The 25,709-nt window shown below is 38.5% G+C and overlaps 1 protein-coding gene across 38 annotated transcripts in view; it reads left to right on the top strand.

Annotated features, from left to right (window-relative positions):
• EIF4G3 (eukaryotic translation initiation factor 4 gamma 3) overlaps positions 1–25,709 on the top strand; it is a 315,852-nt gene that overhangs the window by 90,400 nt on the left and 199,743 nt on the right. For 33 of the 38 annotated variants that reach the window (XM_086715917.1, XM_086715928.1, XM_086715927.1 and 30 more), the window contains one exon: positions 22,800–22,928. The exons of the other annotated variants lie outside the window; for them this stretch is intronic. The gene's annotated coding sequence lies outside the window, so the exon portion shown is untranslated. Of the gene's footprint in view, positions 1–22,799; positions 22,929–25,709 lie in introns of those variants that run through there. 38 annotated transcript variants of the gene reach the window in all.

Genomic DNA, 25,709 nt, shown 5'->3' with positions numbered 1-25,709 from the left:
TGGGCTTAAGCACTTTATTTTCTGTTTTAAATAATTTTGTGATTTATACATACACATATATGTATGTATATTTTTGTCTCCGTTTAAATAGCATTACTTCCTATTTAAGATTTTTCAAAAGTAGCCTTACATAAACACAGTGTAAAGATACTTAATGTTTTTGACATATTACATAGTTAAGGCAGGTTATGTTGCTGTAGAGTATAGGAGTGTTTCCATTTCATTGTGTCTTGAGTTTCAGGTGTTCTCATTTTCATTCTAACTTGATAGGTCAAAAGTGCAGTTTCGCAATTCACAAAAGAGAAAATTAGCAGGTTAAGTGACTAAGAATGTTTAACATTGGTGAAATCATGATGTCATATTTCATTTATAAAATTAGCAAACGTTTAATTGTGTACCCATTTTCAGTTGTAGGAATGTAATAATCGGAAATGTTTTATAAGTTTCTTTTTAAAAGCCTTTTATTCTTTTTTCCTATTTAATATTTTTACATTATGGAGTATAGAGAAGGAATAAAATTTTCCTGATTGTTGTGACAAAAAGGATGTGGTTGTAAGAACATGGTAGTTTTACAAGTATTCTTGTCACTTTTCTCCAGTAGCATTGCTGATAGGTGACCATAGTTAGAAATCCAGATTCTTGTGTTTGAAATTTAAATAAAAGATGGAAATCACATTTAGATAGTACCTTATTTTTAAATAAAATTGTGGTAAAATATACATAACTTAAAATTTACCATCCTAATACATTTATATTTTATTTATTTATTCTTAATTTTTTAAATGTTTATTTTTGAGAGAGAGAGAGAGACAGAGAGAGACAGAGCATGAGCCGGGGAGAGGCAGAGACACATGGGGGGAGACACAGAATCTGAAGCAGGCTCCAGGCTCTGAGCTGTCAGCACAGAGCCCGACTTTGGGCTCGAACCCACAAGCCGTGATATCATGACCTGAGCCGAAGTTGGATGCTCCACTGACTGAGCCACCCAGGCACCCCTGTTTTATATTTTAAACTGTTTGTTTGTTTGTTTACTCACTTATTTATCTGTACACCCCCCCAAGTTCAAGAGCTGTGCTCTTTTTTTTTGTTTTTGTTTTTAAATGTTTATTTATTTTGAGAGAGAGAGCGAGCGAGCAGGGGAGGGGCAGAGAGAGAGAGAGAGAGAGAGAGAGAGAGAGAGAGAGAGAGAATCCCAAGCAGGCTCTGCCTGCACTGTGAGCATGCAGCCTGATGTGGGGCTTGAACCCACAAACCGTGAGACCATGACCTGAACCGAAACCAAGAGACAGATGTGAATCAGACACTTCACCTGCTGAACCACCCAGGCGCTTCTCCATCTTAGTCATTTTATTTTATGTTAGTTTTTTAAAGTTTATTCATTTATTTTGAGAGAGAGAAAGTGCAGACACATGCATGAGGAGGGGCAGAGAGAGAGGAGAGGGAGAATTTCAAGAAGGCTCCGAGTGCTATCAGCCGGGAGCCCAATGTGGGGCTCCATCCCACAAACCTTGAGATCATGACCTGTGCTGAAACCAACATTCAGACACCTAACCCATTGAGCCACCCAGGCGCCCCTCATCTTAATCATTTTAAAGCATAGAGTTAAGTGTTGCTAAATACTTTCACATTGTTATGTAGCCACTGTCACCATGCATCCTCCGAAGTCTTTTCATCTTCTAAAACTGAAACTGCCTATTACAACAACTGCCACTACTCTATAACAACTTCTCATTTTCCCCTCCCCTGAGTCTCTGGAAAGCACCACTCTACTTTCTGTCTCTATGACTTGGACTACTAGAAATACCTTCTGTAAGTGGAGTTATGTAGTAGTTATCTTTTTGTGACCGTTTTTTTTTTTTTTTTAATTTTTTTAACGTTTATTTATTTTTGAGACAGAGACAGAGCATGAATGGGGGAGGGTCAGAGAGAGAGGGAGACACAGAATCTGAAACAGGCTTCAGGCTCTGAGCTGTCAGCATGGAGCCCGATGCAGGGCTCAAACCCACAGACCGCGAGATCATGACCTGAGCCAAGGTTGGACGCTCAACCGACTGAGCCACCCAGGCGCCCCTTTTTGTGACTGCTTTATTTCACTTAGCCTACTGTCTTCAGTGTTCATCCGTATCGTAGTGTGTATCAGAATTTCCTTCTTTTTCAAGGCATGTAGTTTTCCAGTTTTCCCAGCACCCTTTGTTGAAAAGACTGTCTTTTTCCCATTAAACGGTCTTGGCTCTTTGTGAAAATCATGTGAGCATATGTGCGAGTATTTATTTTTGGGCTCTCTATTCTTTTCTGTTGATCTACATGTCTGTCTTTATGCCAAAACCACACGTTTTGCTTTCTATAGCTTTGTAGTAAGTTTTGAAATCAGGAAGTTTGAGTCCGTCGGGGTGTCTGGGCGGCTCAGTTGGTTAAGCATCTAATTTTGGCCCAGGTCATGATCCTGCGCTTCATGGGTTCGAGCCCCGCGTTGGGCTCTGTGCTGACAGCTCAGAACCTGGAGCCTGCTTCAGATTCTCTCTCTCTCTCTCTCTCTCTCTCTCTCTCTCTCTCTCTCTCAGCCCCTCCGCTTCTTGCACTGTGTCTGTCTCCCAAAAATAAATAAATATTAAAAAAAAATTAAAAAAGAAACTGAGTCCTTCTGTTCTTTTTCAAGATTGATTTGTCTGTTTGGGCTTTCTTGAAATTCCATATAAATTTTAAGATGGATTTTTCTATTTCTGTAAAAAAACATCGGGATTTTGGTAGGAATTACATTGGATCTGTAGATCACTTCAGCAGTAGGGACATCTTACAATATTGGGTCTTGTACTCTATGAATAGGAGATGTGTTTTCATTCATTTAGGTCTTTAATTTCTTTTAGTCATGTTTTATAGTTTTTACTGTAGAATTCTTTGACTTCTTTGGTTAATTCCTATGTATTTTATTTTTTCTGATGCTAATGTAGATGGAATCATTTTCTTCATTTCCTTTTCTGATAGTTCACTGTTCATGTATAGAAATTTACCTGATTTTGTGTGTGTTGACTTCATATCTTGCTGCTTCAATGAATTCGTTTATTGTTCTGCGAGTTTTTTGGTGGTATCCCTAGGGTTGTCTTACATATAAGATCGTATCATCTGAAACAGATAATTTTGCTTCTTTTTCAGTTTGTCTTTTATTTCTTTCTCTTGCCAGTTGCTCCAGCTAGGATTTCCATTACTGTGTTGAAAAGAAGTGGTGAATGCAAGCATCCTTGCTTTGTTTCTGATTTTAGAGGAAAAGCTTCAGTCTTTTGCCATTGAGCACAATATTTGGTGTGGGTTTTTTATATATAGCTTTTATTATGCTAAGGTAGTTTCCTTCCTTTTTTAGTTTGTTGAGTCGTATTTGTCATGAAACGGTAAAGTTTGTCAAACGCTTTTTCTGCATTAGTTGAAATGATCAGGTGGGTTTTTTCCTTCATGTTGATGTGATATATTACACAGATTGATTTTTTTGTTTGTTTGTTTATTTTGAGAGAGAGAGAGAGCATGTGCGTGCGCACATTGGGGGGTGGGGCAGAGAGAGAGGAGGAGAGAGAGAATCCCAAGTGGATTCCGCACTGTCAGCACAGCGCCTGATTTGGAGCTTGAACCACGTACTGTGAGATCATGACCTGAGCTGAAGTTCACGCTTAGCCAACTGAGTCATCCAGGCTCCCTGAAGAGGGAATCATAACCAGGCCCCGTGCCCAGTGCAGAGCCCAACAAGAGGCTCATCTCAGGACCACGAGATCATGACTTGAGCTGAAATCAAGAGTCGGATGCATAACCAACTGAGACACCCTGATGGCGCTAGGGTGTTTTTTGTTTGTTTGTTTGTTTTTGAGTATTTTTGCATTGATACCTGTAGGAGATATTGGTCTATAGTTTTCTTATAGTGTCTTTATCTGGCTTTGGTATCAATATCATGCTAACCTCATAGAATGAGTTAGGAAGTATTTCCTCCTCTTCACTTTTTTGGAAAAGTTTTAGAAGAAAGAGGTTAGAGTGGGAGAGAGCCAAAGCATAAGAGACTCTTAAAAACTGACAACAAACTGAGGGTTGATGGGGGGTGGGAGGGAGGGGAAGATGGGTGATGGGTATTGAAGAGGGCATCTTTTGGAATGAGCACTGGGTGTTGTATGGAATCCAATTTGACAATAAATTTCATATATTGAAATAAAAAAGGAAAAGTTTTAGAAGAATTGGTATTAGTTCTTCTTTCCATGTGTGGTAGCATTTTCCAATAAAGCCATAAAGTCTAGGGCTTTTGGTTTTGTAATTGTTTTGAGTACTGATTCAGTTTCCTTACTAATTATTCATCTATTCAGATTTTCTGTTTCTTCATGATTTCATCCTGGTAGATTTTGTGTTTCTAGGAATTTGTCCATTTTACCTAGGTTATCCCAATTTGTTGGTGTTTAGTTATTTTTTAAATTTTGGCCTTTGATTTAATGTTCAACTCAGAATTCTTTAATCACTTGGAAGTATTTAGGTCAGGGGTTCTCAACTGGAGATGCTTTTCCCTCCAGAGGACGTTTGGCAATATCTGGAGACAGTTTTGGTTGTCACAATTTGATGGGGGTGGGGAGGGAGAAGGGAATGAATGTTTGTGACAGTTGAAGGCTAGAGACCAAGGATGCAGTTAAACATCCCGAAGTGCAAAGATAGCCTCACAACAAAAACTACCCAGCCCAAAATGTTAATAATTGCACTGCTGAGCAACTCAGATTTCGATTCTCCCTAAATGTTAGCAACGTTATTAAAATTGTTAACAATCCAGCTGGTATTTGTTGAATAGGAGAAAAACATTGATATGAAAGTAAAAATTAATAAAAATTATAGTAAGTGCTTTGAAGGAGATATGGAGATATACATGATATAAAATGAAAGAGTAATTTATAATTAGGTATGAGCCTGAGAAGGTGGCATTTTAAGATATCTGAACCATGAGGAGAATTCAGTCCTTAATGGATAGGGAGGAAGTTTGTCAATCTCCCAAACAGATTTGCACAGTAAGGTTTGTAGAAGAGTAGAGCTCTCCTGGTAGTGGGAAGCTCAGTGCTCTGGAGACAGCACAAGATGGCAGGCTCAGAACTGGTGCCGTCTGTTAATAGCATGTCTGTTCAGGGGTAGCTGGGTGACTCAGTCGTTGAAGCCATGTTGTTAGACATTTTGGATCAGGTCACGATCTCGGGGTTTGTGAGATCGAGCCCCTTGTCGGGCTCTGTGTTGACAGTGAGGAGCCTGTTTGGGAGTCTCTCCCTCCCTCTGTCCCTTCCCTCCTTGTGTGCACACTTGCGTGTGCTTGCTCATTCTCTATCTCAAAAATAAATGAACAAACTTAAGAAAAAATATGCCCGTTTGGCACTTGAAACATGTCTAGTGTGACTGAGGAGCTGAATTTTCAATTTTATTTAATTTTTGTTAATTGAAATTTAAATAGATTGTGGTTATCATTGGAAACCAGTTTTAGAGGGTGACAGAGTCTAGATCATGCCAATTTTGTAAGGTTCTGAACAGGCATTTGTATTTTATTTGGCATGCTGGAGCCATTCATGTATGGATATGACATGTTAAGATTTAAATTATAAAAATACTTTGATACTTACTGTGTTAGTCGATGAGTTGGAATTCACGGTTTACATGGGCAGCAGAATGGATAGTGGTTAAAAGTGGCTAAATGGCTCCGGGATGATACCAGATGAATTCAGTTCCTGGTGCTTTTACATGAGCAGCTAGCTGTGTCTCATTGAGCAAGTTAAGTTGTTTGTACCTTAGTTTCCTTCCTCATTAGTAAAATGAAGATAATTATTACATTCATCTCAAAAGGTCATTATGTAAGTTGAGTAAGACAAATCCATTTAAAACTGGTAAAGCCTGGTATGTAAGCATCATTCAGATTCTTTGCAGCAACTACTGCCACCATCACCACTCGACTTTTACCACTGGTACAAGAACCAGCCAACTACTGACTACTCTTACGATGCCTTTGAAGTGATACCTAAACAAGCTTAATGTTAGGGTAGATGAAATGTTTGTGTTTTCCATTTTAATAATGCGGCTTTTAAGACTTCAGGATTTACTGCACAAGATAGTTTTTGGAATGTCTAAATTACAATAGGAAAGTAAGCTCTTTCCTTTAATAAACTAATAAAGGTACCTTATAGAAACCTAGCAAAATTAGGGGATAAAAGACGTAGTGTCATTACCCACGTGTTAAATAGTGTTGTTTTATATTTCTTCTTTTTAGTTGGTCACTGCCATATTGTTAGACATATTGTTTTATTTTTAGCAATTCCATGCAGAATTTTTGTTCACAATAATATAATTTTAACAATGTTGTCCAGAAGTTATTGTAATTAGAGATTATTATCCTATTTTTATAAATTATTAGGAAAAAAGTTACCGAAATTGGTACTATAGAAAGGTAGTCAGATGAGCTAAGGTTTGTGTCACTTTTATTTCCAAGTAATTTATTTTTTTATTGAAATGTAATTGACTTGTAACATTACAAATTTAAGGCATACAACCTTTTGATTTGATATACTTACGTATTGCAATATGATTACCACAATTACCTTAGCTAACAACTCCATCATGTCACATAATTACCATTTCTTTTTTGTGGTGAAAACATTTAAATCTAGTTTTTAACAATTTTCCAGTGTATAATATAATATTGCTAAGTATAATCACAGTGCTGTGCATTAGATCCCCAGAATGTATTCATCCTTTAACTGCAAATTTGTACCCTTTGATCAACATTTCCCCAGTTCCTCAATCCCCAGCCCCTGGTAACTACCATTCTTTATTTCTATGAGTTTTGACTGTTTCATGTTCCACATAGAAGTACTATCATACAGTGTTTCTCTTTGTTTGACTTACCTCACCTAGCATAATGCCTTCACAGCCCATTCATATTGTTGCAATTGGCACATTTACTTCTTTTTTCTTATGGCTGAGTAATAGTGTGTGTGTGTGTGTGTGTACGTCACATCTTTATCCATTCATCTCTTGACGGGTTTTGAAGTTGTTTCTGTGATCTTGCCTATTGTGAATAGTGCTGCAGTAAACATGGAGTGCAGTTATCTTTCTGAGATCTTATTTTCATTTCTTTTGGATGTATACTCAGAAGTGGGATTGCTGGATCATAGAGTCAGCTGAGTGTAAGCCTTGTATCATTATTTTTTTTTTTTTAAGTACTCTACACCCAGCGTGGGGCTTGAACTCAAAATCAAGAGACAGATGCTCCAGTGACTGAGCCAACAAGCCCTGAACCTTATATTATTTTGAGAGATCACCTTGGACTGAATATTATAAAAATGTATAAGCTATCCAAGACTGAATATATTTCATCATTTCCTTATTCTTCTTGGGCTCACCTTTTACTAACATCTTCAGAAAGTTTTACTTTTATTTTTTTTAAAAAAAAATTTTTTTTTCAACGTTTTTATTTATTTTTGGGACAGAGAGAGACAGAGCATGAACGGGGGAGGGGCAGAGAGAGAGGGAGACACAGAATCGGAAACAGGCTCCAGGCTCTGAGCCATCAGCCCAGAGCCTGACGCGGGGCTCGAACTCCCGGACCACGAGATCGTGACCTGGCTGAAGTCGGACGCTTAACCGACTGCGCCACCCAGGCACCCCGAAAGTTTTACTTTTATAAAAAACCTCATTCTGGGGTGCCTGGGTGGCTCAGTCGGTTGAGCGTCCGACTTCAGCTCAGGTCATGATGTCTCAGTTCGTGAGTTCGAGCCCCGCATCGGGTTCTGTGCTGACAGCTCAGAGTCTGGAGCCCACTTCAGTTTTTGTGTCTCCCTTTCTCTCTGCCCCTCCCCTGTTTGTGCTCTGTCTCTCTCTCTCTCTCAAAAATAAATAAACATTAAAAAAAAACCCAAAAACCTCATTCTTACCTGTCACTAACATCACCCTCCTTTCTTTAAGTAAATCCCATAGTCAGTATCAGATACTGTACTTAGGAAAGGCTGATGCTCTTACTGCTATATTTTGTTGTTGTTAAAAATTATGCCTGTTGGGGTGCTTGGGTGGCTTAGTCGGTTATGTGGCCCGCTTCGGGTCAGGTCATGATCTCTTATGGTCCGTGGGTTTGAGCCCCGTGTCGGGCTCTGTGCTGACAGCTCAGACCCTGGAGCCTACTTCAGATTGTGTGTTTCCCTCTCCCTGCCCTTCCCCTGCTCGCTCTCTCTCTCTCTTTCTCTCTCTCTCTCAAAAATAAGCAGTCATTAAAAAAATGTACCTGCCAATTGGATTGAGTCTTTTTTTCTCTATTTCCTTTCTTTTCTAAATACAGAATAGGGTTGTTTATTTGTTGTAATATTTAAAACATGTTTGAAGTTTCTTTTCTGTAGAATTTTTTTTTTTTTTAATTTTTTTTTTTTCAACGTTTATTTATTTTTGGGACAGAGAGAGACAGAGCATGAACGGGGGAGGGGCAGAGAGAGAGGGAGACACAGAATCGGAAACAGGCTCCAGGCTCTGAGCCATCAGCCCAGAGCCTGACGCGGGGCTCGAACTCACGGACTGCGAGATTGTGACCTGGCTGAAGTCGGACGCTTAACCGACTGCGCCACCCAGGCGCCCCTTCTGTAGAATTTTTTAAAAAGTTTGTTTAGTCTTGAGAGAGAGACAGAGACAGAGTGCGAGGCGGGGAGGGGCAGAGAGAGAGGCAGACACAGAATCTGCAGCAGGCTCCAGGCTCTGAGCTGTCAGCACAGAGCCCAACATGGGGCTCAAACTCACAAACCGTGAGATCACAACCTAAGCCGAAATCAGATGCTTAGCTGACTGAGCCATCCACGTGCCCCTACTGTAGCATTATAAATACAACTGAAAAAGCCTCTGGCCTCTGGGAGCTTGGTATTGGGGCTTAAATATTGGTAATGTGGCAGAGTTATACAGGATAATTGAGACAGATTTAAATTAGTAAATGTTTATTGAATGAAAACTGTGTTCAAGGTTTTGTGTCAGATAATAGGGGTAGACAGGGGCACCTGGGTGGCTCCCTCAGTCGAGCGTCCAACTCTTGATCTCACCTCAGGTCTTGATCTCACTGTTGTGAGTTCAGGCCCCACACTGGCTCCACATGGAGCCTACTTTAAAAAAAAAAAAAAAGATAATACGGAAAATGATGGTGGATACTGTGATTCTTGTCTTTAAGGGTTCTCATTTTACCAGCATGATGTTAAAATGTTATTTTATGTACATATTGGAAAATGAGAAGGACCCATTAATGACCATATAAATTAGAACAAGTATATGTAAGTAAATAGCAAGTAACATTTATTGGTAGAGTTATCATGGCTTCTCATTAGGAAGAAGTACTTGGAAGAGTGGAGCATGACTGTAACTGTTCATCAGAGGAAGAAGATGGCTAGATGAATGGGCAGAAGGTTTGGACTGGGTCTTAGTGGAAGTGGGGATAAGTGAACATATTCCAGTTAAGTCCTTTAAAGTGGATGATGATAGTACTGCTCCATGATGTAATAAGTCATGAAATACATACAAAAATTCACCAAACCTGATCAGAGGAGTTGACCATGAGAAAACTGATAGAATAGTTATAGAACATTTTCTTCATTATCACTTACTGATGATGTGACACTTACTAAGCACTTACTATGCACCAGACACTATTCTGTGCACTGTACTTGTATCTTCTCATTTAATGCTTATAACAAAGGTATGAGGTAAGTATAATCATGTCCCTTTTATTAGTTGGGGAAGCAGGCACAGAGTTGAAGAGTCTTGCCCAAGTTTCTCTAGCTAGTGTATATAAAGGCAGGATTTCAATTCAGATGGATCTTTAGCATTTATTGAGCGATTACTGTGTCCCAGGCACTGCTAAGTGCTGTACATGCATTGCACTGTTTAATAATCCTGAGGACAACTTTTCATTTATAAATAAGGAAGTGGACTTAAAGATGTATAATTTGAATACAGGTCTATAGGTCTTCACAGTTCATGTGAAGTACTACATTTAGTGTGTGGGAAGCTGCCTTCTTTTTGTTAACCTCTCACTGATGAGGTTAAAAGCAGTAAATTCAATACTCAACTTTTTTTTAGGATCAGGACTTTTTTTTTCCTTTTTTTTTTTTTAAGGTTTATTTATTTTTGAGAGAGAGAGAGAGACAGAGCGTGGCAGGGGCGGGCAGAGACAGAGGGAGACACAGAATCCAAAGAAGGCTCCAGGCTCTGAGCTGTCACCACAGAACCCGACGCGGGGCTTGAACTCACGAACCTTGAGATCACATCCTGAGCCGAAGTTGGATGCTTAACTGACTGAGCCACCCAGATACCCCAGGACTCTTGATCACATGATGAAAGCGATGGATCTACTTTTCAGAGCAGGGAAGTTAGAAACTATACATATGTTTATTGAAGTTTTATGAGAATGCAAGGACCCTCACTCATAAGATTGTGGGTATTATTTATACCCTGGTTTTTAAAAATTCTAGGTCTGTTTTTCTGCTTTTCTTGGTATCTGCTGAGTAATTACATTTATGAAAGTTAGGATACCTTGTTAATGAGCAATTTTGCATTAAATATTAAATCACATACCTAATTAAAATATTATTTAATATTTACTTACTTGACTTTTCTCCTTCAAAAGAAGGATTCACCTTAAAGATACAAAAAAAGTTGTTTTGTTGTTAAATGTCACCTATAAATTGCTTTTGAATTTCTCAGATAAGAAAATAGAAGAAACAATAATCAAGACCTTTAATGTTAGAGAACTCCAAAAATGTGTTTCATTAAACTCTTGGATATTGCCTTCAGGGCCATTCACAAAGCATCCTATGTACTATTAAAAATAAAAGAACTGATAGGGACCAATTTAAAATAAAATGAGTCATATGAAATTGGACTTGTGTGGTAAATGGAGTTGTAATTATTTCAAGGAAAAAGAAAATATTATTTCAAACATAGATTTACTTACCCCTGTGAAATTGGTGGCATGAATAGCAAGGTCATTTTTTACTGTAAGGTTGGATAGACATGGACATGTTTAATTTCCACTTAATTTAGTTCCCTTTTTATCTTTTATCTTTTTTTAAAATTTTCTGTATTTTAATGTTTGTTTATTTATTTTTGAGGGAGAGAGATAGGGAGCGGGAGAGAGGCAGAGAAGTGAGAGAGGCAGAATTCCAGGCAGGCTCTGTGCTTCTAGCCCAGAGTCCAATGTGGGACTCAAATTCAGAACCAACTGTGAATTCATGACCTGAGTCAAAACCAAATCAAATACTTAACTGACTGAGCCACCTGGGTGGCACGCCCCCTCCTTTTTAAAAAAAAGAAAAAAATTTTTTTTTACATTTATTTGTTTGAGAGATTGGGGGAGGGGCAGAGAGAGAGAGAGAATAGGACACAGAATCTAAAGCAGGCTCCAGGCTCCGAGCTGTTGTCATAGAGCCTGACGTGGGGCTTGAACTCATGAGCGGTGAGATCATGACCTGAGCCGAAGTCGGATGCCCAACTGACTGAGCCACCCAGGTGCCCCAAGAGTTAATTAGTTTTTATATGTGAAGATAGTTTTACTAAATGGTTGGATTATCTTTTAGTAGAACAGATATTCTTTACCACTTTGTAATTTTTCCCAAGACAGCTATCTCTAATTGATTAAGGTTTTACTGGTGAGTTGAGAAAGGACCTTGGAATCTTTTTTTTTTTTTTTCCTTTTAATTCCACTACAGTTCACTTACAGTCTTATATTAGTTTCAGGTGTACATTATAGCGACTCAGCAATTCTCGACTCTGCTACAGTCTTCCCTTCCAAAAGCAGAACTTTGAAATCTTATGGCAGTTGTCCAGGCTGTGATTAACAATGAAAGAAATTAAAATCTATTTGTTATCTTAACCTGATTCCTTTGTTCTGTAAGGCAGCCCTGGCCACCTGAGTTGTTCCTGGCCTTTATGAGTTGATACTCTAAATCAGGTTTACTGTCAAAGAGCCAAATTTAGGTAGTGTGAAATTTGGTGGAATTAATAATACAGAATTTATACTCAGTGGTCTGAGCGGCCACTTGTTTTCAAGCACTGTCATAAGTGCTTGTTACATTCTGTCCTTTTCCATATGTACTCCAAGGAGACAAACAGGCCATGAGAATCACAGTGATCATTGACTGCTCTGAGTGGCAACGGGTAGAGAGGATAACGTGAACCTTGTCTTCCTCATTGGCTTAAGTAGGATTTTATAGGTCAATGTGGTAACCTGTCAAGTTTTAAAAAACACAGTTGTTCACTATAAAATTGTGTATCTGCTAGAAATAAGTGAAACTCAGAAGAATCTAAGAGGGGAAAAAAATGGCCTATATTCTTGCTATGAAAGGGTCTTGCACTCATTTTGACATGTGTCTTGTAGTTTTGTTGTGCACTTTAAAAAAAGAATACTTTTGGGGGCACCTGGGTGACTCAGTCGGTTGAGCATCCGGGTTCAGTTTAGGTCATGATCTCACAGTTCGTGAGTTCTAGCTTCAGCTCAGAGCCTGGAGCCCGCTTTGGATTCTGTGTCTCCTTCTCTCTCTGCTCCTCCCCTGCTCTCTCTCTCTCTCTCTCTCTCTCTGTCTCTGTCTCTGTCTCTGTCTCTGTCTCTGTCTCTGTCTCTCTCTGTCTCTCAAAAATAAACATTAAAAATTTTTTAAAAACAAAACAAAATATCTTAGAAAGGAAAGGTTTTGTAAGGAAAACCTTAGAAAGATTTTCACAGTCTGGCTCTAAAATCAGGCTGCGGTTGTACCAACCCCTTTTCTTTCTACTTAACCTCTCTCTCCTCCATAAACCCTTCCCAAAGAGAACCCTTGCCTGTTTGTGGGACATGTTTTACCTTCTTACCTCTGTACCCATTAATTTTCTTTTCAATATACTGTCTTTAATTCTTGGTCTGAACTGAAGCTTTTTAGTTCACAGGGTGCCACTCAGATGTCACCAAACCTTTCCAGAGTTTCAGCCCTGGTTACTTCTGGTTTTCAGTAATACTTTAAATATATATCAAATAGCATTTATCACATGATTCGTTTATTTACCCGTGACTTCTTTCTGTTTGAGCTACTTTAGAATAAGGGTTATTTTATCTTTCTTTGTATCTTAATACAGTGGCTAATACAACTTTGAAGCTTAGTGTTGACTGTATTACAAAGGAGGTAAAATTAGGAATCGTATCAAATTGGTTTGTATTACAATTACTGTGTGGTATGTCTCCTGTCCTTTATATTCTGTTCTAACACCAGCAGACCCAATATTTTTGAAAAAAATTGTTTTATGTCTATTATACCTCAATTAAAAAATACTGAGCCAACCTAAAAAAAAATCTTGCTGTTTTCTCTTTCCTGCGATACTAGATCCTTACTGATCCTAGGACAGCTGAAATTGTGTCAGTCACCTTTTTTGCCTTTGAGGTTCTGATTTTTTTTAATTTTAGTTTATTACTGATTTATTATATGAGAAGCTTGGTTTTTCTTTTAAAATTATAAGCAGATAAATAAACCATGTTGATTCCATGGGGAAAGTGACCACTTCTTGTGTATGTACTAATTAACACTACCAAATTGGTCCAGAAATAAATTTTTGCTTTGGTTTTTGCCTCCCCAGGTTATAAATTTCAAATTTTTTCATTTGCTAGTTTTATACTTAGCTTAGAGACTGTCTGGAACTTTGATGATGAACCTACCTCTAAATTTATCCTCCTTAGCCCTGACTCCTCTCTCGAGCTTAGATTCATATACTCAACTGAGTATGAATCCCTTACAATGGGATGTCTAATAGGCATCTGAAACTTACTTTTTTCTGCACTGTTCTCTCTCTAATCCTTTCTGTCTCACAGTAATGCCTCCACCCACCTACTGTTTTAAGTCTATGGTAGAACTGCCTATGACAACATATGTCTGCTTCAATATTTAAGTATAACTTGAATCATAAAATTGGCTTCTTTTAAAATGTCAGAAATACTTGAATATCTGAAATTTCGTATGGTTCAACCTCTGGGTGTAGCTGAGAAGACGGTCATTTACTTTTTCTTCCTTGCCCGCCTGCCTGCCTGCCTTCCTGCCTTCCTGCCTTCCTTTTTTAACGTTTATTTATATTTATTTTGAGAGAGACAGAGTGCGAGTGGGGGAGGGACAGACCAGCACAGAGCTCGATGTAGGGCCCGAACCCACAAAACTGCAAGATCATGACCCAAGCCGAAACCAATAGTTGGAGTCTCAACCATCTGATCCACCCAGGTGCCCCTACACTCTCTTTTCTTTTTCTTTTTTCTTTTCTTTTCTTTCTTTTTTTAATTTTTAAAATGTTTATTCATTTGTGAGAGAGAGACAGATTGCAAGTTGGGGAGGAGCAGAGAGAGAGGGAGACACAAAATCTGAAGCAGACTCCAGGCTCTGAGCTGTCAGTACAGAGCTCTGCCTGGGGCTCAAACACATGAACCCTGAGATCATGACCTGAGCCCAAGTCGGACGCTTAACTGACTTGAGCCTCCCAGGCACCCCAGCTCTCTTTCTTTCTTAATGGTGGGTGGGCATTGGTGGTGATAATGTCAGAGAGAAGTTGAAAAGTGTCATAATACTAAATAAAGTTTTCCAGTATCTACTGTAGTGCTTCTTTTAAGTTGAGTAGGCCAGCTTTTATTTCCCAGTATCCATAATAAATAAATACTTGGAGATAGTGGGAAATAAATGATTCGAAGGAAATACTAGGATGATATGAAAAAGTAAGGGGGAAAACTACTTACCCATTCAGTTGCTAGAGGATCATGTTATTGAAAGTAGCCAATTAAGGAAAGCTTTGGAATCTTTCCAGTCTACCCCTTATTGAACTTGGTCATTTCCATGTGAGCGTTACAGCTGTTGGAATGATTTTAGAGGACTTCAGTGAATAAACTTTATCTTAGTATAAAAAAGTTAGGATTGCTTCTCAGACATAAACTGTGTGCTCTTTTTCTTTAGATGAATTGTTGTTGAAAACATTAACATGACTTGATAGGATTCTTGGAGTTTTCCTTTCTAACCCTTTAATAAAGATTTAATTACTATGTGGTTTTTAAGCAGTGTGTTTTATTGCTTATATTATATATTAGGCATTTATATGTATGCAGTAAATAAAAAACACAGTGTCTTATATGTGTGTGTATGACATTTAACAATATATCTGTATGCAGTCAATGCCTGTCTAGAATCCAGTCACAAGTCTCTCTGTGTGAGTGCTTCCTTAAAATAGAAAGTTTATATTTGGTGATGATCATGAGGGTACCCCTAGAGCCAGAGTCACACACTGTTTGCCTCTGTACTTAATGTGTAGATGTGCTTCATTTGGTTTGTATAATGTTTCGGAAATCAGGAAAATTTCATGTAAAACTCCTTATCTTTGGTTTGTCTTGTAAACATGGGAGATAGAACACTACTTATCTGGAATTCCTGAATGGCTGCACTTTGGCTACAGCTGAATGTCTGTGTGGCTGTTACCCTTTGAAGGGTGGGTTTTCTCTCTAGTTCTCCATAGTCTCTATTCCCTATTGCTTGCTTATACCTTGCCCCACGCATCCCCCACCCCCTATGTATTTCCTGCATGGTATTTCCACTCCTCTGGGGACATAAAAGAATGATCATGTTTAGGAAATGTTAACTGTTTTCTATATTCTAAACAAAAAAAAAATTCTTTTTAATGTGTATTTATCTTTGAGAGAGCTGTCAGCACAGAGCCCGATATGGGGCTTGAACTCCCGAACTGTGAGATCATGACCTGACCTGAAGTCAGATGCTTAAATGACTGAGCCAGCCAGGCACCCCTAATTGTTTCTATATTTTAATTATTATTTGAAAATTGTAGATTATGTTTGATAGCTCTTAATTGGCCAGAATATTTTATCACGTCAGGTGATTTAGCACTAAATAAGCTTCATAAACTTACTGACTAATCTTAGTTAGCATGATTGTTACCGTTTACCTATAACTTTTCAAAAGATCCTTTGATTCATATTGTTCAGCATACTCGATATATCTGTTTTTATAGGAAACTTTTTTAAGGTAGAAATCTTGAATGGAAATTCACTAGCGAGCTGAAGGTTTCACTGGGTCATAGTTCTAGAGTTTTCCTGTGTTGTGCCAATATTTTTTTCCATATACTTTCTACTCTGTAACAGCCACATAAGTAATGCTAACTTAACTAATATATTACTCCAGTCCTTGGGTAGTTTGCTTCTTTTTTGTCTCTAATCTTTTTTTAGAGAATGGTAGGGGATTAAAATTTACATGTGTAAAAGTGCAGAAAACTAAAAACTAAAATCATTTTACAGCAGAAATCGTGTATCACCTCCCAAGTAAAGGAAATAGTATGTAGCCCTTCCTGTTCACAACTCCCTGTCTTCCCAAAGTAATGTATCTGCCTTAAAAATTTCCCTGCTTTTATTGACAGTTTTGCCATCCATTTATGCATTTCTAAACTAATTTAGTCAAGTGTTTTCTGTTTTGAAACTCTTTGGGAATCATTTTGTGAATGTTCTTCTGTGTTAATGAGAATCATCCAGATTGTAGTGAGTTGCTTTAGTTTTTCATTGAATTCTACATAGGGAAATATTGCCTTATTGATTTCATTCTTCTGTTAATCCACAGTGTGTTATTTACCAGTTTGGGTTACTAACAGCAGTACGACCATGAACAGTTTTGTACGTGTACCTTGTCACACGTTGTCCTTTGTCTCATAGAGGTATAGGTAGGAATGGGGGAGTCGCGGCACAGGGTGTGCCTGTTTTCATGGTTACTGTAGCCTGTCCCAAAGTGGTTGTACAAATGTACATTTTCACCAGCAAATGGGCGAGAATTCGAGGACCTCCACATTATTGCCAATGCAAAAATACTGTATCTGTAAAAAAAAAAAAAAAAAATACAAAAGCTTATTGAGCTTATTGTTACCTTTTAATGTTTATTTTTGAGAGAGAGAGAGAGAGAGCACAAGCAGGGGAGGAGGAGAGAGAAAGGGAGACACAGAATTCAAAACAGGCTCCAGGCTCTGAGCTGTCAGCACAGAGCCTGACGCGGGGCTTGAACTCACAAACTGAGAGATCATGACCTGAGCCGAAGCCAGACGCTCAACTGACTGAGCCACCCAGATGCCCCCTTGTTTTAATACCTTTTAAACTTCAATACACACACTGCACTTGAAGAAATTCTTGATTAATTTTGCTTAGGATTAATACTATGTGAAAGACAATCATTTTAGCTTTGTGATTGGTTAAGTATTTGTCATAATCAGCTATTTTATACCTGTCTTTCCTGCATCCATAATTGAGATGGTAGTAATATGTTTGAAATAATGGGGAAACTTTTGTTTTTCATTCTATAAAAACTTCCCTTTACCTTTGAAGGACATGGAGTTTAACAATAAGGTCTGAAATGGGATAATTTAGCCAGAGAGAAGAAACTTTAGCCAGAGATTAGAAGGTTCAATAATCCTTAATTTAGGAATATTTTGAAAGAAGTATTCAAAGTTTTATGTAACTTTAGTTTTTAACCCCAACAACCTCATTAGTCTTGTGCCATTTCCTTGGGTTGGGGTTGTGTTAATTGCTTACATCTTGAATAACTTTATTTATTTATTTATTTATTTATTTATTTATTTATTTTGATAGAGAGCACACATGTGCGCACGAGCAGGAGAGGAGCAGAGACAGGGAGAGAATGAGAATCCCAAGCGGGCTCTGGCTGTCAGCACAGAGCCCAAAGTGGGGCTAGATCTCATGAACCATCAGATCATGGCCTGAACCCAAACCAGGTGTTAGACACTTAACCAACTGAGCCATGCACGTGCCCTATCTGGTATAATTTTTAATTGAAGCTGGTATACCTTCTTCCTTGCAAAGATATTAAACTCTAATATGGTAGAAGCAAACATAGCGTGTAATGCAGTATGACACTTGTGATAGTCTTTTCCCGTTGAATAGAGTTGTAATTGCAGGTCAGAGATTTATTGCATATAGCAGCTTGTTTCTAGGAAAAATTGTTTAGAAGGATATGATTTTTGTGCGTTTCCTATTACCTTCCTTCCTCCTTCCTTCCTTCCTTTCTTTTTTTTTTTTTTTGAAGGTTTCTCTCAGAGGCAAACTATCGAAGGAGTCCACAGCATTAGTTTAAATTTTTTCTGGTGGGGAGTTGGGGGTGATTTGTTATCCTCCAAAATTCAGTCAGTTGTCCTTTTTACTTCCTTATTTGTAGATAATGCCTGCCTATGTGAACATTTTTATTTCCTTTAGAGGTTCTTCAGAGGGGGCCCTTCTGCAGACCACAGACCCTGGAGGGTTTTAGGCTGGGACCTGAGATGGCTTCTGTGCTCTCTGAACACACTGGCAGCCTGGTCACCCTGCCCTGCTTGTTCCTGTCCTCCCCTCCCCAGGTCTCTGGGACCTCCTCTCTGGTCCTTCACTCCTACCCATGGGCTGAGACATGCCAGTGCTGTGAACCAGCCACTACCCCTCTCCTATTACTTTTATACAGATTTATTTTCTTTGGCTTGCTTTTATTAGTAGAAACATCCAATTTTGGGAGGGAGTGCCAAAATACAGTACTGAAGGATTCCTGCAGTTTGGCTTAGCTGTTTAAGAATGGCAGAGGATATACACCTTAGGGATATTTGCCTATGAAGGTTGTTTTTCATTGGTGCTTGCTTTATAAGGAAAAAAATTTTTTTTTCAACATTTATTTATTTTTGGGACAGAGAGAGACAGAGCATGAACGGGAGAGGGGCAGAGAGAGAGGGAGACACGGAATCGGAAACAGGCTCCAGGCTCTGAGCCATCAGCCCAGAGCCTGACGCGGGGCTCGAACTCACGGACCGCGAGATTGTGACCTGGCTGAAGTCGGACGCTTAACCAACTGCGCCACCCAGGCGCCCCAGGAAAATTTTTTTTAATTTTATTTTTAATTTTTTAAAATTTACATCCCAGTTAGTTAGCATATAGTGCAACAATGATTTCTTAATGCCCATTTCTTATCCATTTAGCCCATCCCCCCCTCACCCCTCCAGTAACCCTCAGTTTGTTCTCCATATTTATGAGTCTCTTCTGTTTTGTTCCCCTCCTTGTTTTTATATTCTTTTTGTTTCCCTTCCCTTGTGTTCATCTGTTTTGTCTTTTAAAGTCTTCACATGAGTGAAGTCATATGATTTTTGTCTTTCTCTGACTAATTTCACTTAGCATAATACCCTCCAGCTCCATCCACGTAGTTGCAAATGGCAAGATGTCGTTCTTTTTGACTGCCGAATAACATATGTATACACACACCACATCTTTATCCATTCATCCATCGATGGACATTTGGGCTCCTTCCGTACTTTGGCTGTTGTCGATAGTGCTGCTATAAACATGGGGGTGCACGTGTCCCTTCGAAACAGCACACCTGTATCCCATGGATGAATGCCTAGTAGTGCAATTGCTGGGTCGTAGGGTAGTTCTATTTTTAGTTTTTTGAGGAACCTCCATACTGTTTTCCAGAGTGGCTGTACCAGCTTGCATTCCCGTATAAGGAAATTTTTAATGTAGTAATAGCATAATACTTACGGCTTTGGCAAAATGCATTTTCTTCTTCTCTCAAACATTTGTATTTTATTGGCTGATACAGTACTCTTAAAAAAGCACACTCAAGAGTTTTCAGGGAAAAACAAACCATATGAACACTAACCTTTATCTGAAATCATTGATGTGTTTTTTTCCCCATGTTTGTTAGTATATAGAAGAATTTCTTTACAGTTCCGAATAGTGTATGTTTTTCTTTTTTATTCCTGAGTATTTAACATATCAATTTCTATTGATAACAGCCCAAGTTTATATATTTTTTATGTCCTTTGTTTACTTATGTTGCTTTATTTTCCCATTATTTGCTGTTTCTGCCTTTTTTGCTCTTTGTAGTGCTCTTGGATATCTTTGTAAAAAAAATTTTTTTAATGTTTATTTTTGAGAGAGAGAGTGAACACGAGCAGGGGAGGAGGAGAGAGAGAATCCCAAGTAGTCCCTGCACTGACAATGCAGAGCCTGATGTGGGGTTTGAACCCACATACCGTGAGATCATGACCTAAGCCAAAATCAAGAGTTGGATGCTTACCCTACTGAGCCACCCAGGTGCCCCTGAATATATCTTTATGTTCCTAATTTTTGAAGTGAGATTTTTTTTCTTTAGAATATGTGTCCCAAACTGGAATCATTTTTTGGGCATGGTTTTAAGGCAGTTGTGACTCATTGTTCTGTAGTTTTGGAGACAAGGTAAACTCCTTCACAGTACCTATGTCCTGTTGCCTTCTGATAGTGGGGTAAAGCTTTTTCGTTTTTTTGTTTTTTGTTTTTTGTAAATTTTACTTTCTTTATTACTTTTTTTTAAGTTCATTTATTTTTGAGCAACAGACAGAACACGAGTGGGGGTGAGGCAGTGAGAGGAAGAGACAGTATCCGAAGCAGACTGTAAGCTTTAAGCTTTTAGCACAGTGCCCGACATGGGGCTCGAACTCATGAACCGTGAGATCATGACCTGAACTGAAGTCGGATGCTTAATGAACTGAACCACCCAGGTGCCCCTGTAAATTTTACTTTTGTTATGATATACATGAAGTAATATTTAAAAATATTTACTTATTTTTATTTATTTATTTTTAAATAACCACCCAGGGTGGGTTTTTTAATGTTTATTTACATATTTTTCAGAGAAAGCGTGAGCGTGCACGTGCCCGCATGCGCTGGTGTGAGAAGGAATGTTACAATTTGAATGTTACAATTTCTTTGAATTATGGATGCAGGCTATCATTAGTTTTTATTTTTTAATATATTATAAAGAACATATATTACTATATCGCAAACTTATCTTTATATTTTCATATATATATTTCAATATAATTGGTTTTATCATAATCCTATATATTTTATGCATTTAAAGATATGATTCCAGTGTGCCTGGGTGGCTCAGTTAGTTAAGTGTTCGACTCTTGATTCTGGGTCAGGTTATGATCTCACTGTTTTGTGAGTTTGAGCCCTGCATTGGACTCTATGCATTGACTTGGGGAGAACCTGCTTGGGATTCTCTGTCTCCCTCTCTCTCTGCCCACGGGTCCCCCCTCCCCCCCCGGCTCAAAATAAATTAATTTTTTAAAAATTAAAAAAAATATATGATTCTAGGGGCACTTGGGTGGCTCAGTCAGATAAGTGTCCATCTCTTGATTTTGGTTCAGGTCATGAACCCATGGTTTGTTAGATCAAGCCCTGCATTAGGCTCTGCAGTGACAGCATGAAACCTGCTTGGAATTCTCTCTCTCCCTCTCCCTCTGTACCTTCCCCCACTTGCATGCACTCCCTCTCTCTCTCTCAAAATAATTGAATAAATATTTTAAAAATATGATTCTAGGAGAGGTCTGTAGTTTCTACTAGATTGTAAAAGCTTTCATGCCCCTCCCCCCCCATTTGAGGCCTTCACCTTAAGGAGAATGGATTCTTTCATATTTGATGACTATAAAATTTGCCCCCATTCATGGAGGTTTGCCAAACTTTCAGTCAGTGCTAGTCTGGGTTAGATTGTGGTTGAGAGTAGCTGGCTGGGATTCATTGCTGGACATTGGAAAGGGGCCTGGGTAATGTAGTTTTATATCCATCATCATTGGCTAATGGGCAGTTTATTACCAGGAAAAAGTGGAAGGATGTAGTTTTTGTTTACATAGAAACATATGCTAATTATTTTTCTGTACAAGTTCATGATTATTGAACTATATTAGAAAATGAAAATGAGAAAAAAAAATACTTGTAACGCTTTCTGTTCAGATCTTGGTGTAAGTCATTGCACATCTTTTTAATAGGACATATACCTGTGAGTATGTGTAAATGCATGGGTATTTCATGTATACACATATATATTAGACATAGATTGTAGGCTTAGATAGAAATATGCAAACATGTAACTTTACATGTTTATTTAGGTGTACTGTTTTAAAAACAAAAATGAGATGGGTTGCCTGAGTGGCTTACTTGGTTAAACATCCTACCCTTGGTTTTAGCTCAGGTCACCATCTCATTGTTTCATGAGTTCAAGGCTCACATTGGGCTTCTCACTGACAGTATGGAGCCTGCTTGGTATTCTCTGTCTTCTTCTCCCTCTGCCCCTCCCCCACTCACGCTGTCTGTGATTCTCTCAAAATAAATGAATAAACCTTAATACGAAAGCCAAAATCCAAAAATAAAAAAAAAAAAGATGAGAGTATACTCTATAAATAATTTGCCCCATTTTTGGTTCAGATTTGAGGTATAATTTACATAATGTAAAATTCACCTTATAGTGTGCAGTTTTGTGAGTTTTGACGAACACAGAGAGACATGTAATCCCCACTACAGTCAAGATACAGAACAGTTATTTCACTCCAGAAATCTCCTGTGTCCGTTCTGTAGTCATCCCCTTCCCCTTGCAATCAGTTTTCTTTTTTTGTTTCTTTTACAAAATGTCCTAGAAGTGGCATTATATTAAAACTAAACAATATTTAGTTTCAAATGTACCTTCTTGCATTTAGCATAATTTTGCCTTTAAGGTTTGGTTTTAGATTGTGCTTCAAGAATCTTTTGTCAAACTGATGGTAATAGTCATGTTTCCCCACCCCCCCAAGCATTTTATTGCTTCATTTTGAAATTTTAAGCCTTTAGTCAGTCTGGCACTTATTTTAGTATAAATTATGAGACAGTTCAGTTTTAAAAATTAACCAGTTCAGCTGTATTTATTGAGATTGAGTTACTAATATAAAGCTCTTACTAAATATTGATTTCCTCACAGGTAACACAAGTAGCAAGACAACCGGGACCCCCGACCCCTTCCCCTTATTCAGCACATGAAATAAACAAGGGGCACCCAAATCTTGCGGCAACGCCCCCGGGACATGCATCGTCCCCTGGACTCTCTCAAGTAAGATAAACTTCTTTATTTTTAAGGAAATTTCCATATAAAAGTAGTGTTTCTGTTTTTTTAAGGCAAACTTCTGAGCAGTAACATACAATATTACTTGAAGAGTAATTTGTTTTAATATTTTTAGATATACCTCTCATTATTGTGGCTACTGACAATTTTAATACAGTTTCATTACGGAGTCATTCAAAAGGAACTGTCAGTGATATTTAGTTTTCCTTTGTGTTGTTCAAGAAATTAGAGTATGATTCTAAAGTCCATTAAAAACCACACAAAGCACTTTTTTGCTTTTCAGTGTGCAATCTAGTCTTCCTTCTTCTCCTTTTGATGGAGTGGTGATGGTTATTTTCTACTTAAAAAAAAATGTTGGGTGTTTTTACCTCTTGAGTAATTGTGGTGGGCTTCTTTGTTGGTTTTTGAGTTCATAAATAGGTTATTGGACTGTCTTAGGCTTAAAATTAGGTTGAACTATTAAATAGTGAACTCCATAGTGTATTTCCAATTAGCAGGTGCGGGGACATTGAAACACTGTTGTAAAAAGTCACTGGATCGCCCGCATTTTAAGCCATTTTTCAAGATATTGATTAGCTTGTACCAGTCCACCATTACATGCTTGTTTTGGGCTCCTTATGGTGAAGAGCATGCTAGAATTATGACGTGTCTTCGTGGAATGTGGAGAGGGTCAGGCCATTTGACCCATGCCATTTCAGACTGTCAGTGTTTATACATAACTGCCCCTTTTTTTTTTTAATTTTTTTTTTAACGTTTATTTATTTTTGAGACAGAGAGAGACAGAGCATGAATGGGGGAGGCGCAGAGAGAGAGGGAGACACAGAATCAGAAGCAGGCTCCAGGCTCTGAGCCATCAGCCCAGAGCCCGACGCGGGGCTCGAACTCACAGACCGTGAGATCGTGACCTGAGCTTGAAGTCAGACGCTTAACCGACTGAGCTACCCGGGCACCCCATAACTGCCCCTTTTAAAAATGAAAGCTTACAACATTATTTTCAGTTGTCACTTCCATATTTTAGGCCTTTAAAAAATTGTTTTTAGTTCATTTATTTTGAGAGAGAGAGAGAGCAGGAATGAGCATGAATGGGGAGGGGCAGAGAGAGAAAGAGACAGAATCTTAAGCACGCTCTGCACTGACAATACGGAACTCATACTCACAAACTGTGAGATCATGACCGAGCTGAAACTAAGTGTCACATGCTTAACTGACTGAGCCACCCAGGCACCCCTACTTTAGGCCTTTTACACCCTATAGAATAAGAGAGATAAGGTATTACTTATTAAAAATAATGTTAAACGGTGGTGATTATTAGGGGCTAATTAATGTTCATTTAAAGACTCTAGAACAGGGGCACCTGGGTGGCTCAGTTAGCTAAGCATTCGACTTTGGCTCAGGTCACGATCTAGTGGTTTGTGGGTTCAAGCCCCTCATCAGGCTCTCTGCCTGACAGCTCAAAGCCTGCAGTCTGCTTCAGATTGTGTGTCTCCCTCTCTCCCTGCCCCTCCCCCACTCACACTTTCTCTCTGTCTGTCTCTCTTAAAAATAAATAAACATAAAAAAATTTTTTAAAAGACTGCAGAACATTTGGAGAAGGAATGTATAACTTGCCAAACCATGATTGATATTTTAAGAAATATATACATTAATTTGGACTTAGTACTACGCTTAAACTAAGTTTGCATCATTCCTATTGAATTTTTAGTTTTAAAGCTAAAATTTGTCAAAATGAACTCTTAATTGTTTAAAATTAGGTTCTTGTGTTGGTTTTCATGGCACTGATGAGAACACTCACGCTCTTAATATGGTATTTTAGTAGTTGGAGTCTAATCAGGAGGGAAAAACCATTTGGTAATTTGAATGGGGAAGGTTTCATATAAAAGGTTATTCACGGGATACCTGTCTGGCTCAGTAAATAGAGCATGTGACTCTTGTTTGATTTTGAGGTTGTGGGTTCAAGCCCCATGTTGGGTGTAGAGATTACCTAATCAAAGAGAATTCAGTATAACGAATTGGAATGATGAGCGATTGGCTTATTAAAGAAAGAGAACTCTAGAAAATACACAAGTAGCAAATACAAGAAGCAGATGCTTCTCCTGGGTCTGAGACAGAATATAAATGGAAGAACCTCCTTCTCCAGGGCTGATAATGGAGAGTGCACGGCTGTGGCTTACCTAATAGAGAAATCAGTGTAGTATTATACCAGTGGAATATGCTAAAAATCCTACCTGTGGAACTTGCTGGAAATTCACCCCATGGGCTGTTGGGGAATGCTGGATCCTCTAGTGCCAATCTCTTATAGCAAAGAAGTGCTGCCGTGTGCAGTGGCTAGAGGCTTCTTGTTATACCGTCTCTGTTTATCCTAGATACTTCAGGTAACCATGGTTATGCTGGATCATAGGTCCCATGTGGTAGAGCAACTGGCATCACAACCTAAACTTGCTGCAGAGTCTTTTGTTTGGTTCTTCACTCAAAATTGGGAATCCTCTAGGGGACTTTTTAGGAAGGTCAAAGTGTAGCACGTTCATACGTAGTGTATGTTGTTTTTAAAATTCATAAAAGGCCAGCCAAGTCTTGTGTTTGTTTTTGGTTTTTTTCCCCTTGGTAGTGTTAAGGTAAGAGACTTCTCCCCCATCTTGGGTTGAGGTCCAGACCTTGTTGAATAGGGCATGATGTGACTCACTGAATGTTAGAGAAGTTGTTGTGGTGCCACATCGGTGGAATTTACTAGAAATCTACCCTCTGCAGTTTGCCACAATTCTTCCTTCTAGA

The sequence above is a fragment of the Puma concolor genome, chromosome C1 (assembly GCF_028749965.1).
Source record: "Puma concolor isolate L17-30 chromosome C1, mPumCon1.1.hap2, whole genome shotgun sequence".
Classification (NCBI taxonomy): Eukaryota; Metazoa; Chordata; class Mammalia; order Carnivora; family Felidae; genus Puma; species Puma concolor.
The sequence above is the reverse complement of the archived record's forward strand: the minus strand, read 5'-3'. Positions and strand labels throughout refer to the sequence as shown.